Source organism: Loxodonta africana, chromosome 4 (assembly GCF_030014295.1).
Source record: "Loxodonta africana isolate mLoxAfr1 chromosome 4, mLoxAfr1.hap2, whole genome shotgun sequence".
NCBI lineage: Eukaryota > Metazoa > Chordata > Mammalia > Proboscidea > Elephantidae > Loxodonta > Loxodonta africana.
This window is the reverse complement of record NC_087345.1, coordinates 132,123,413-132,136,582: the sequence shown is the minus strand read 5'-3', so window position 1 is coordinate 132,136,582 and position 13,170 is coordinate 132,123,413. Positions and strand designations below refer to the sequence as shown.

Here is a 13,170-nt window from a genome sequence, read left to right as displayed (position 1 = left end):
CAAAGTCTATACAGCATAACATTCAAGTATCCAGGATACAGTCCAAAATTATTCAACACACAAAGAACCAGGAAAATGTGACCAATTCTCAAGGTTAAATCAATCAACAACCCCAAAACCACCCAGATGTTGACACTATCAGACTTTGAAGCATCTATTCTAACTACAGGAATCCCTGAGGGGTGTAAATGGTTAACACACTTGGCAGCTAATCAAAAGATTGAGGATTTGAGTCCACCCAGAGGAAGAAAGCCCTGGCCATCTACTTCCGAAAAATCACCCACTGAAAATCCTGTGGAGCACAGTTCTGTTCTTACACGCATGGGGTCACCATGAGTCAGAGCTGACTCAACAACAGCTGGTGGTAGTGGTAGTATTGGTGGAGAATCACTTTTCTAGCTCAGCCCCCTCAATTATACATTAATATCTGCCTTCGATGGTGCAGTGTAAGCCTTTATTACTCCTCATTTCCTCCACTTTCATAACCTTCTAGCTAGTCAGCTTACCTATTGCTTTCCTCCTTCCAATTCAGCTTATATGTTCCCACCAGAACAGTGTCCTTAAAGCTCTCCGATGCACCTCATTCTCCTCATTGCCTTTAATGGTTCTCTTTGGCTTTTTTTTTTTTTTTTGGCTTACACAGAATAAAGTTCAAAGTACCATTCCATTCTCAAGTCTCAGTCTTCCCTTCCACTCAAAATATGCTCCAGCAAACCAAAGTACTAGTCAAACACTGTAATCACCTTGAGCATTGAGTGCTTGCTAAAATTCCCTCTGCCTAGTATACCTTCCCGCCTACTCCTGCCTGCTGAAATTCTTCCCATTGTACATGACTAGCTCAAATAATACTTGATAAGACGTGTACTATCCTCCCAGTCTGAAAGATGATCTCCCTTGTTTTCTTTGGGTTGCTACTGATATTCTCTCTCTTACTGTTTGTAAGCTCTTTGAATAGAAGAACGATGTGTTCATTTTTGTCCACTCACAAACACAAGACGCTCATTAAACACTTGCTGCATTAACAGTGCTTTCAGCAAAGACAGACTAGAAATCAGTAAGTTAGTTGTTTTCTTCTTTTCCTCACTCTCGTTTGTATTTTTCCTAGCTAAATGACTTCAGTCTTCACGATATGCTTTGCCATAGTTGCAGAAAATCTCATTCCTTGTTAAGAATCAGTCACAATATAAGAGGGCCAAGTAAGAAGGGATGAAGATAAATTGTACTCTGGTACATAGACCCCATGACCTGAGAAAAGGAACACTAGGGATTGTGTAGCACAAACGCTGATAAATTTGGTAGCTTACTATCTTATTGTAATAATCACAACTGGCTAAGATTACATTGCACTTTTCTCATGTTTTAGTTATTATTGTCCAAACTTAAAAAAAAAAAAGTCTATCATTTCCACTTGACTCTACATGAGGACAATACATATAGTTTGTGACTCTAGAACTCATACTCAAGAGCTGCTCCTCAGACACATTCCCTCGGTAAAGAACAGAAAAAGGAAGAGAATTACATTTACTTAAAAGTAGGTCCTTAAGGAGAATGAATAGGCTTGTGATGGTTTTCACAGCAATTTTACGATCTGGCATTTACTTCAAAATTTAGCCAGAATTCTTCTTTTCAGCCCTTTTTTGAAGCTGTCAAGATATGGTGGTGGGTTTTTTATTAAAAAAAAAAAAAAGCTCCGGCATACTCGGGTTGCCTGGATCTGAGCCAGGAATAATAATTGTCGCCTGTGATCTTACATTCGGCCATATAAATTGAAGGATAGTATCATCCTCTAACTAAAAAGAAATATGCATTGAGACTCACTGTAAGATTTTTGTTTGTTTGTTTCCTCTTCAATATTTTCTTTTTTCTACTCACCTACTCCTGCCATTGCGCTTATAATAGGAAAGAAATGTCATAGAAGCACTTTGCGTGGATGCTGCATCTGGCTGCATATCAGCATGCGACCAGTAGAGGGCGTGCTCCCGCGAGCAACTCCAGCACAACTGTAGGACATACTGCTCAGACTTCCTGGTGACAGAAGCACTTAAAAAGGAATAAATAAATGAAAATGAGCCAGTGAAATTTCATCTACAGAGTCTAAATCTGAATTCCAACCAAAGTTTCCTGGGAACGCAGAAAGACAGCAGCTACAGCTGACAGAAAATTAGGTACAGAATGATACTTCTTTCAGATATTAATAGGTAAATAAATATTTGAATGGAGAATATACTTATTATTTATACTGACCTCCCAACCCCACTCATAATAGATTATCAATGAGCAGTAAAGAGTAGTGGTCAGGGGCCTGGATTTTAAAGGAGACAGATTGTTGTTGTGGAGTGGTGTGGAGTTGATTTCTGACTCATAGCAGCCCCATGTGACGCAGTGGAACTGCCCCACCGGCTCTTCTTGGCTGCAATCTTTAAGAAGCAGATTGCCAGTTCTTTCTCCTGTGGAGCCACTGGGTGGGTTCCAATGGCCAACCTTTCAGTTAGCAGCCAAGTACTTAACTGTTGCACCACCAGGGCTCCTGGAGACAGATTACCTTGGCATGAAAACCTGTCGTTTTTTGGCTTTGTGACCTTGGACAAGTTATTTAACCACAGGGTGGAGTCAGGCCCTCACAATGCCTACTTCCTTTGTGGGCAAATGAAACGAAACTTACGAGCTTTGAATGTTTGCCGGGCGGGTGCTTTGGACTGAATCCTCCGTATTTTATGCAACTGCCACTTCTCTAAGTTCTTGAGGTCACATTTTATCACGATCAGGCCTCTAGTTGTTACTTAAACGATCTAGTAAAGCTTGAATTCGACTGGGTTTGTAATATTCTAACCTGTAGAATCAAATTTTGAGTTTGGTTTTGGCTTCAGCTTGCAGCTACAAGCAATAAAAGATTCTCACATAGATAGAAGATCGAAAATCTGATTGTCAGGTTTTACCTGGAGCCAAGAGTTCAGGACTTTGAGCTTGTCATTCTCTCTTTAGGCTGTCCAGTGCCATAAGAAGCACTCTTTTACTCAGCAGTCCTTGAATTGTCCTTTCCCTCGCAGCCACTTCATCTCCTGTAGCCTTGTTAATAGGACCACTTACAATAAGTTGCACAATGTATTGCTAAGTGAAGAAGTTAAATTACAGAATTATATATATTTTAGTCAATTTGTGTAGAAACAAAAGCTTATAAAAATTGTAGGGAAAAATATAATCAAACTGTTAAAAATAGCTTTCTCTGGATATATAAAAATAACAATGGAGTAAACAGGGCAATTCATGTTTACCTTAAAGCTGTTATAGTATTTGATATTTTATGGGCATGTATTTCTTAAAGAATAAAAAACATAACAAGCCAAAGATTTTTTTCTCACGAAAAGTTAATAAAGCAATGTTCTCTTATTAGAAACCAATCAGATATATCATTTGAATATTTCAATTTCAATCAAATTTTAGTTGTTCATAGACCAAAACAGGTTGATATTGCCAGCATAACCTTATCTCAAAGTGCTTGCATAAATAATTTTCTAGCAATGAAAGAGGATAAACTCATGGAATGTTTAAGTGGAGGTTAAGTGGATGGATACCAATGATTTCTGTTTCTGCCTACACTTCCAGCTGCTTCCAAAACAACAATACAAAAAAATAGTATCATTAATTAAAAAAAAAACTTTTTTAAACCGTTGCTGTCAAGTCAATTCATACTGATCCCATAAGACAGAGTGGAACTGCCCCAGAGGGTTTCCAAGGAGCAGCTGTTGGATTCGTACCACCTACCTTTTGGTTAGCAGCCATAGCTCTTAACCACTCTGCCACCAGGGCTCCATTATCATTAGTAGGCATCTTTAATTCAATGACAGAAAAAGAAAGAAGCAAAGAAGAAAGAGGAAATTTACATAGCACTTTGCAATTAACAAAATGATTTTATAGTCATTACTTTAACTTAAAAATAATCCTGAAAAATAAGTATTATTCTCATTTTACAGTTGAAGAAACCAAAAGTTAGATAGATTAAATAACTTGTCTAAGACCAAACAATAGTTATAAGTGGTGCAGATGAAACTCAAACCCATATCTCTGTATTTTATGCAACTTCCACTTCTGTAAACCAACTGATGTATTCATTTCCTTCTAGATGGTCACAAGTTGCCAGCTTTGTCATCTGAATGAGTCAGGGCTCAGACGCTAAGAAATTTGGAGAAATACAATTGACATCTATATCTGAAGAGAATGAGATAAACCTATTAGTGAGTTAAAATCCACTTCGTTTTCATGGAGCCTTCACCAAAAATGAGATTAAGACAGTCTGTACATCAGGGCTGTTAACTCAACAGAAAGAGTATTTTATTCACAGTAAGTGCTTGTTGGAAACCCTGGTGGTAAGCCCGAAACCACACCCGGTGCGGTCAAGTCGATTCCGACTCATGGCGACCCTATAGGACAGAGGTAGTACTGCCCCATAGAGTTTCCAAGAAGCGCCTGGCGGTTTCAAACCGCCGACTTTCGGTTAGCAGCCGTAGCACTTAACCACTACGCATAGTGGTTAAATGCTACCGCTGCTAATCAAAAGGATGGTAGTTTGAATCCACCAGGCACTCCTTGGAAATAAAAATTAATGAATATTTCCCCTAGGACCATGAAAAAACAAGTGATATTGATCTAAGCCTGTCAAACAGGGTGATGCTCACCAGGATGGCGCCAGTCACCCCCTGGGCTGATGGGATAATGGCAGGAAAAGACCAACGTGTTTGAAACGTGACCATCGAAACCACACAGAAAGAAAATGGACATTCCACAAGTTCCTAAAACCTTTTCCCTAAAAAACCCCAGGTGGCCTCCAGTTTCTTGAGACAGACAGATTTAGGAGGAGATCATTCTCCTCTGTCTCCATATCCCTGTTCCCCCGTCTCCATATATTGATATATTAATAAAGCTCTTGCTACCCACCTCACCCCTGTCTCAAGAGCTGGCTGTTTACAGCAGGAGGCTCCAACTCCTGAAACTGCGGTAACACCATCCTCACAATCCTTGCTACTTTTGAGCCCATTGCTGTAGCTACTGTGTCGATTTGTCTCATTGAGGCCCTTCCTGTTTTTCACTGTCCCTCTACTTCACCAAGTATGATGTTCTTCTCAGGGACTGGTCCCTCCTGATAACATGTCCACAGTACATAAGATGACGTCTTGCCATCCTCGCTTCCAAGGAGCACCCTGGCTGCATTTCTTCCAAGACAGACTTGTTTGTCCTTCTGGCAGCCCACTGTGTACTCAATATTCTTCACCAACACCATAATTCAACTGGCATCAATTCTTCTTCAGTCTCCCTTATTCATTGTCCAGCTTTCACATGTACCATGTACATGAGGCAGTTTAAAATACCATGGCTTGGGTCAGGTACACGTTAGTCCTCCAAGTGACATCTTCACTTTTTAACACTTTAAAGAAGGTCTTTTGCAACACATTTGCCCAATGCAATACATCATTCGATTTCTTGATGGCTGCTTCCATGGGCATTGATTGTGGATCCAAGTAATATGAAATCTTTTACAACTTCAGTCTTTTCTCATGATGTTACTTATTGGTCCCGTTGTGAGGATTTTTGTTTTCTTTATGTTGAGGTGTAAGCCATACTGTCGGCTGTAATCTTTGACCTTTATCGGTAAGTGCTTCAAGTCCTCTTTGCCTTCAGCAAGCAATATTGTGTCATCTGCATATCACAGTATATTAATGAGCCTTCCTCCAATCCTGGTGTTGCGTTCTTCCTCATATAACTCAGCTTCTCAGATTACTTGCCAGCATAGACTGAATAAGTATAGTGAAAGGATACAATCCTGACGCACACCCTTCCTGACTTTAAACCATGCAGTATCCCTTTGTCCTGTTCGAACAACTGCCTCTTGGTCTATGTACAGATTCAGCATGAGCACAATTAAGTGGAATTCCCATTCTTCAAATGTTATCCAAATTTGTTGTGATCCACACAGTCAAATGCCTTTGAATAGTCAATAAAACACAGGTAAACATCTTTCTGGTATTATCTGCTTTCAGCCACACTTCATCAATGACGATATCCATCCATCAGCAATGATATCCCTCATTCCACGTCTTCTTCTGAATTCGGCTTGAATTTCTGGCAGTTCCCTGTCGCTGTACTGCTGCAACTGTTTTTGAATGATCTTCAGCAAAATTTTGCTTGTGAGTGATATTAATGATACTGTTCAATAAATTTCACATTCTGTTGGATCATCTTTCTTTGAAATGGGCACAAATATGGATCTCTGCCAGTCAGTTGGTCAGGTAACTGTCCTCCAAATTCCTTGGCACAGACGAATTAGCACCTCCTGTGCTGCATCCATTTGCTGAAATATATCAACTGGTATTCTATCAATGGCTATAGCCTGTTTTTCACCAATGCCTTCAGGGCAGCTTGGACTTCTTTCTTCAATATCGTCATTTCTTGATCATATGCTACCTCCTGAAATGGATGAGTGTTGACCAATTCCTCTTGGTACAGTGTCTCTGTGTCTTTCCATCTTCTTTAGATGCTTCCTGCATCATTCACTATTTTGCCCAAGAAATCCTTCAGAACTGCAACTTGGGGCTTGAATGTTCTCTTCAGTTCATTCGGCTTGAGAAATTCCAAGTGTTCTGTTCCCTTTTGGTCCTCTAATTCCAGGTCTTTGCACATTTCATTATAATACTTTGTCTTCTCTAGCCACCCTTTGAAATCTTCTGTTCAGCTCTTTTACTTTACCATTTCTTCCATTTGCTTTAGCTACTCTACATTCTAGAACAAGCTTCAGAGTTTCTTCAGACATCCATTTTAGTCTTTTCTTTCTTTCCCATCTTCTTAATGACGTTTTGCTTTCTTCACGTATGATGTCCTTTATGTCATCCCACAACTCCTCTGGACTTTGTCATTAGTGTTCAATGCGTCAAATCTATTCTTGAGATGGTCTCTAAATTCAGGTGGGATTTACACAAGGTCATACTTTCACTCTTGTGGACTTGTTCTAGTTTTCTTCAGCTTCGGTTTGAACTTGCATACAAGCAATCGATGGTCTGTTCTGCAGTAGGCCACTAGCCTTGTTCTGACTGATGATATTGAGCTTCTCCTCATCTCTTTCCACAGATGTAGTTGATTTGATTCCTGTGTGCTCCATATGGCAAGGTCCACGTGTATAGTCACCGTTTATGTTATTAAAAAAAAAAGCATTTACAATGAGGAGGTCAATGGTCATGCAAAATTCTAACATGTGATCTCCAGTGTCGTTGTTATCACCAAGGCCATATTTTCCAACTACTGATCCTTCTTTGTTTCCACCTTTCACATTCCAGTCACCAGTAATTATCAATGCATCTTGATTGCATGTTTGATCATTTTCAGACTGCAGAAGTTGGTTAAAATCTTCAATTCCCTCTTCTTTGGCATTAGTGGTTGGTGTGTAAAATTGAATAATATTTGTGTTAACTGGTCTTCCTTATAGGTGTATCGATATTATCCTATCACCGACCATGTTGTACTTCAGGATAGATCTCGAAATGCTCTTTTTAATGACAAATGCAATGCCATTCCTCTTCAATTTGTCATTCCTGGGATAGTAGACCATATGATTGTCTGATTCAAAATGGCCAATAGCACTACATTTCAGTTCGCGAATGCCTAGGATATCGAGCTCTATGTGTTCCATGTCATTTTTTATGATTTCCAATTTTCTTAGATTCATACCTCGTACGTTCCATGTTCCGTTTATTCATGGATGTTTGCAGCTGTTTCTTCTCATTTTGAGTCGTGTCACATCAAAAGATGAAGGTCCCAAAAGCTTTATTCCATCCATATCATTAAGATCAATTCTACTTTGAGGAGGCACCGCTTCTCCAATCATATTTTGAGTACCTTCGAACCTGAGAGGCGCATCTTCTGGCACTATATCAATGTTCTGCTGCTATTCATAAGGTTTTCACTGGTCAATTTCTCAGAAGCAGACCACCAGATCCTTCTTCCTAGTCTGTCTTAGTTTGGAAGCTCACTAAAACCTGTCCACCATGGGTGACCTTGCTGGTATTTGAAATACCAGTGGCATAGCTTCCAGCATCACAGAAACATGCAAGCCACCACAGTATGACAAACTGACAGATGTGTGGTAGGTGTAAGTGCTTAAGAACTATTTATTAAATAAGCAATGTAAAAATGAACTGATTCCATCTGTATTACTTCACTAGACTGCTAATCTTAGAATTATTCACTGTTATGTTGGAACTCTAAACATGAATTATGACAGATATATCATAAATTTATAAACTTCCACTGATTTGAAATTTTGCACATTGTCACAAAGAGAGCACCAGCACAATAAAAGAATGAGAAGAACAAAAGGCCCACCTCAAAACAAATTACAGCCATCTAAGACACATCGACTGGTCCCACCCCATCTGAAGCAAAGGAGAATGAAGAAAACCAAAGACACAAAGGAAATATTAGTCCAATGGACCACAAGTACCACAGCTTCCACCAGCCTGAGCCCAGAACTAGAGGGTGCCCGGCTACCACCACCGATCACTCTGACAGGGATCACAGTAGAGGATCCTGGACAAAACAGGAGAAAAAATGTGGAACAAAACTCAAAATCATCAAAAAAGATAAGACTTACTGGTCTGACAGAGACTGGGGGAACCCACGAGGACTATGGCCCTGAGGTACCTTTTAACTGAGAACTGAAGTCACTCCTGAAGGTCACCTTTCAGCCAAAGATTACACAGGTCTATAAAACAAACAATAACACATATAAGGAACGTGCTTCATAGTTCAATCATGTGCATGCACCCAAATGGGCAACACCTGCCCAAACGCAAAGACGAGAAGGTAGGAAGGGACAGGAAAAGTGGACAAGCAGAAATGGGGAATTGGGGTGTGGAAGGGGTGAATATTGACACATCACAGGGATTGCAACCAATGTCAAAAAACAATTTGTGTATTAGGTGTTGAAAGAGAAACTAATTTGCTCTGTAAACTTTCATCTAAAGCACATTTTTTTTTAATTACAGTACAATTTCAAAAAAAAAAAGACAAAAGGAAGGTCCTAAACTCTGCCAAAGAGAAAGCAGGATCATATAAATAGACATTATGATCAAAGTTGCTGTTGTACTTCTCAACAAATATATTGGTTACTACAAGACAGTGAAGCAATGCCCTCAAAATTCCAAAAGAAGACAGTTTTTAACCAAAATTCTGTAATTAGAAAAAATATTAATTGTGAGAATAAAATAAGAGACATTTCAGAAAAGCCAGGGCTAAAAGTTTACCTCTCATTTTTCTCTTCTTAAGAAGCTACTAGAAGAGCAATCTCCAGCAAAATGAGAATGTAAATAAAGCAAGCTTGGGAATGAATTCCCTATAATTTCCCCCATAAAAGCACACAGAGCAACTACGATAGCAAAATCTAAAAGCCCATGGAAAACATCCACCAAAAATTGGGGAACAAGATATTCTCACGAACTCTAAAATACGAGTGAGTGGAGACAAACAATGGAGTGTTAGAAGAGCTACACATTACCAGCATTTGCACTGGAGAAAGCAGAGAGAAGCAACTGCCCTCAAAGGAGTTTAAAACTCAAAATAACCAACAAGTATTCACTTAAAAGGACAGTGGTGGTTCAGCCGTAGAATTCTCACCTTTCGTTCCGTGCCAATGCACCTCAGGTACAGTCACCACCTATCTGTCTTAGAGGCTTGATTGTTGCTGTGATACTGAACAGGTTTCAGTGGAGTTTCCAGACTAAGACAGACTAGGAAGAAAGGCCTGATGATCTACTCAGAAAAATCAGTCAATAAAAATTCTACGGATCGCAATGGTCCAATCAAGTCAGAGCACACTCGCAGCAGTAACAACATTCACTTAAAAACCTAGCAAGTCAAACTGGGTTTCATTTCCAATAGCTAATGAGTTCAAGGGTCGGAAGAGGTGGAGATGTTTGGACCTCATGAATATTCCAAATGAACAGCCGAAGCTTCCTTCCATAACAAACCCCACACTGAGAAGAAAACGCTGGCACAGAATTCAAATGGAGCAGGACAGGGGCAATAGAGACCAAGGAAAAAGAAAGTCTAAAAAAGTAGAAGAGGGAAATAGGGCCAGGAGACCTCACAAAACAAACTGCCACTTCACAAAAAAATGACAGAAGAGCAAGCCCTAGAGCTGTGCTAACCAATACGTAGCTATAAGCTAATATGACTCTTGAGCACCTGAAATATGGCTAGTCCAAAGTGTGCTGTGCTGTAAGTGTAAAATACACACCAAATTTCCTCAAAGACAGTACGAAAAAAAAAGTAAAACATCTCATTAGTAATTTTAGATTGATCACATGGTGAAATTATAATATTCTGGAATACTGAATTACAAATGTATTATTAATTTCACCTAAAGCACAATAAAAATTTTTTAATGCATATATTTTATTAAGATAAATTTCTGGGAGGCAGGGCCAAGATGGTGGAATAGTCAGACACTTTGTATTGTTCCCCCTTACAACAAAGACCAAGAAAAAAAGTGAATTGATTACATATGACAATCTAGGAGCCCTAGTCATCAAACACAAAGCTGAAGAATTGGACCGATCATTAGGTGGAAGAAGAGACAATTGAAAAATAGCAGAAACAGGGAAATACAGATTTGTGGGATCACCAGCAACCTGCTAGCTAAATTTGTACAGCACACATAGGCTGAGGCAGGCAGCAACATCCCAAGCTGAAACCCACCCCATCTGGTGCAGTTAAGCAGCAGCAAATCTGCACACACCTCCACAACCAAACAGGAGTGACACCAGACCTGCCAAAGTTGACTGCAAGCTCCCAACCCACTACATATGCTGACACCATAACTCTCCCTCCTGCCAGAGCCCCACGACCAAGGAGCACTTCCTTCCCCTCACACATCTCCCACCCTGCTGTGACACCATTCTCACGGCATTCAACAATGCCATGCTCTCTGAGCTGGGAGCTCATGGCAGGTCCAGAGATGCCCACCTCTTTGCCCAGTCACTGGCATAGGGAGTCCACAGACTTGCAGTACACTTCACCCCACCCTTCACCCCTGCCCCAGTGCTATGCAGACCAATAGAGCACTGCACACCCTCATTAGCACAAAATGGGCTGGGCATCCACCTGACGCCCATTTTCACCAGCATCAGCCAAGTGAGAGCTGCAGATTTGTGGCATTCGACACAACTCCACCCCTAAGAAAGGGCCTCGCCCACCTAGACTGATGGCCTGAGGGCCAGCGGTACCACCCCCTTCATCTAGGGGCCTCGGAATTAATGCTGCTTGCCAATCCCTCCAACCAATGGTACCAGGTGCTCAAAGACCAGCTGCACTATCCTTCCCACTATGCACTGTAGCATACAGGGACATGCTTTCCATCTGGGCACCTGGGGGCAGCCAAGAGCCCCCTCCTTGCCCCACACATCACCCCCGTTGCAACCAGAGACCTGTGCCTGCTCCGAACACATCCATGCAGCCCTACCCACCTAGGACTCTAGGTGAGTGTCTCCATACCACATAGTGACTGACACCCATTCACCTGCACCCTGAAAAACTGCACCCACGCAGGAACAGTGAACAGGCTTCCAGGCACACATGCCTAGTTGCTGCTCTGACCAGCTGGAGACAGAGAGGTGAGAACTTCAATAACACCAACAACCAGAGTAACACACACGCCCAGCCTACTTGAATATATCAAACAAAAAAAAACCAAAAATACAGGATGCAGTAAACAAAAAACCATAAATAAATATAATGAGTTATTGATTTCTCAGAGACAACAGTCAATATCAAATCACATAAAGAAGCAAGACAAGATGGCCATAGCAAGTGACGAAAATAAAGAGCCAGAAAACTCCAGAGGAAGATAAGGCGATGGAATTACCTGATAAAGAATTCAAAACTAATATACAGAGTTCTCCAAAGATCAGGAAGGAGATCAGGCAATACTCAGACCAAACAAAGGAACACACAGACAAAGCAACAGAAGAATTCAGAAAAACAATACAAGAACAAAATGACAGAATAAATGGGCTGCTAGAAACCACACAGAAACAGCAACCAGAAAGCCAAAAGATTAATAATAAAGTTTCAGACTTAGACAACTCAATAGAAGGTCATAGGAGCAGAATTGAGATAATGGAAGTCAGAATTAGTGAGATTGAAGATAAATCCCTTGACACCGATTTGTTTGAGGAAAAATCAGAATAGTGAAAAAAGTGTAAGAGTTTTGTGGGATACTATCATGAGAAAAACCTACTTGTGATCAGAGTACCAGAACAGGTAGGATAACAGAAAACACAGAGAGAATCGTTGAAGATTTGCTGTGAAAAAATATCCCTAATATCATGGAACATGAGAAGATAACTATCCAAGAAGCTCAATGAACCCCATACAGGATGGATCCCAAAAGAAAGCCATCAAGACGTAACCAATTTTGCCAAAACCAAAGACATCCTGAGAGCAGCTAAAGATAAATGAAAAGTCACCTACAAAGGAGAACCAATAAGACTAAGCTCAGGTGACTCAGCAGAAACCATGTGGGCAAGAAGGCAATGGGATGACACATACAGTCTTGAAGGAAAAAAAAATTGCCAACCAAGAATTATATAACCAGCAAAATTGTCTCTCAAAAAAAAAAAAAAAAAGACACCAAACCCATTGCCACTGAGTTAATCCCAACTCATAGTGACCCTACTGGACAGACTAGAATTGTCCCATAGGGTTTCCCAGGAGTGCGTGGTGGATTCCAACTGCCAACCTTTTGGTTAGCAGCCGTAACTCTTAACCACTACGCCACCAGGGTTTCTATCTCTCAAATACTATGGCAAAATTAGGTCATTTCCAGATAAACAGAAATAAAAGGAACTTGTAAAAACCAGACCAAAACTACAACAAATATTAAAGGAAGTCCTCTGTTTTTTTTTTTTTCTGGTTAGAGAACCAACAACATCAGAAAACAACCCAAGACTAGGACACAGAAAAGATCAACCAAGATAGGAAAGTCACAAAAACAAATCAAAGCTAAAAGATTGAAAATCGGGAACCAGAGACATCAATATGTAAATGACAACAACATCAAAACAAAAAAGAGGGAACAAATGGTATAGCCATAGAACTTCCATATGGAGAGGAAGTCAAGGTGATATC

At 40.3% G+C, this 13,170-nt stretch overlaps 1 protein-coding gene across 8 annotated transcripts in view; it reads right to left on the bottom strand.

Annotated features, from left to right (window-relative positions):
• LOC100654125 (C-type lectin domain family 4 member A-like) overlaps positions 1–12,660 on the bottom strand; it is a 94,514-nt gene extending 81,854 nt beyond the window's left edge. For 3 of the 8 annotated variants that reach the window (XR_010321920.1, XR_010321921.1, XR_010321919.1), the window contains exons 1-2: positions 9,658–12,659; positions 1,873–8,746 (exon numbers count right to left, since the gene is read on the bottom strand). The gene's annotated coding sequence lies outside the window, so the exon portion shown is untranslated. Of the gene's footprint in view, positions 1–1,872; positions 8,747–9,657 lie in introns of those variants that run through there. The other 5 variants (XR_010321923.1, XR_002785916.2, XR_010321922.1 and 2 more) reach the window with 5 other exon arrangements.
• Between the last annotated feature and the right edge of the window lie 510 nt (positions 12,661–13,170).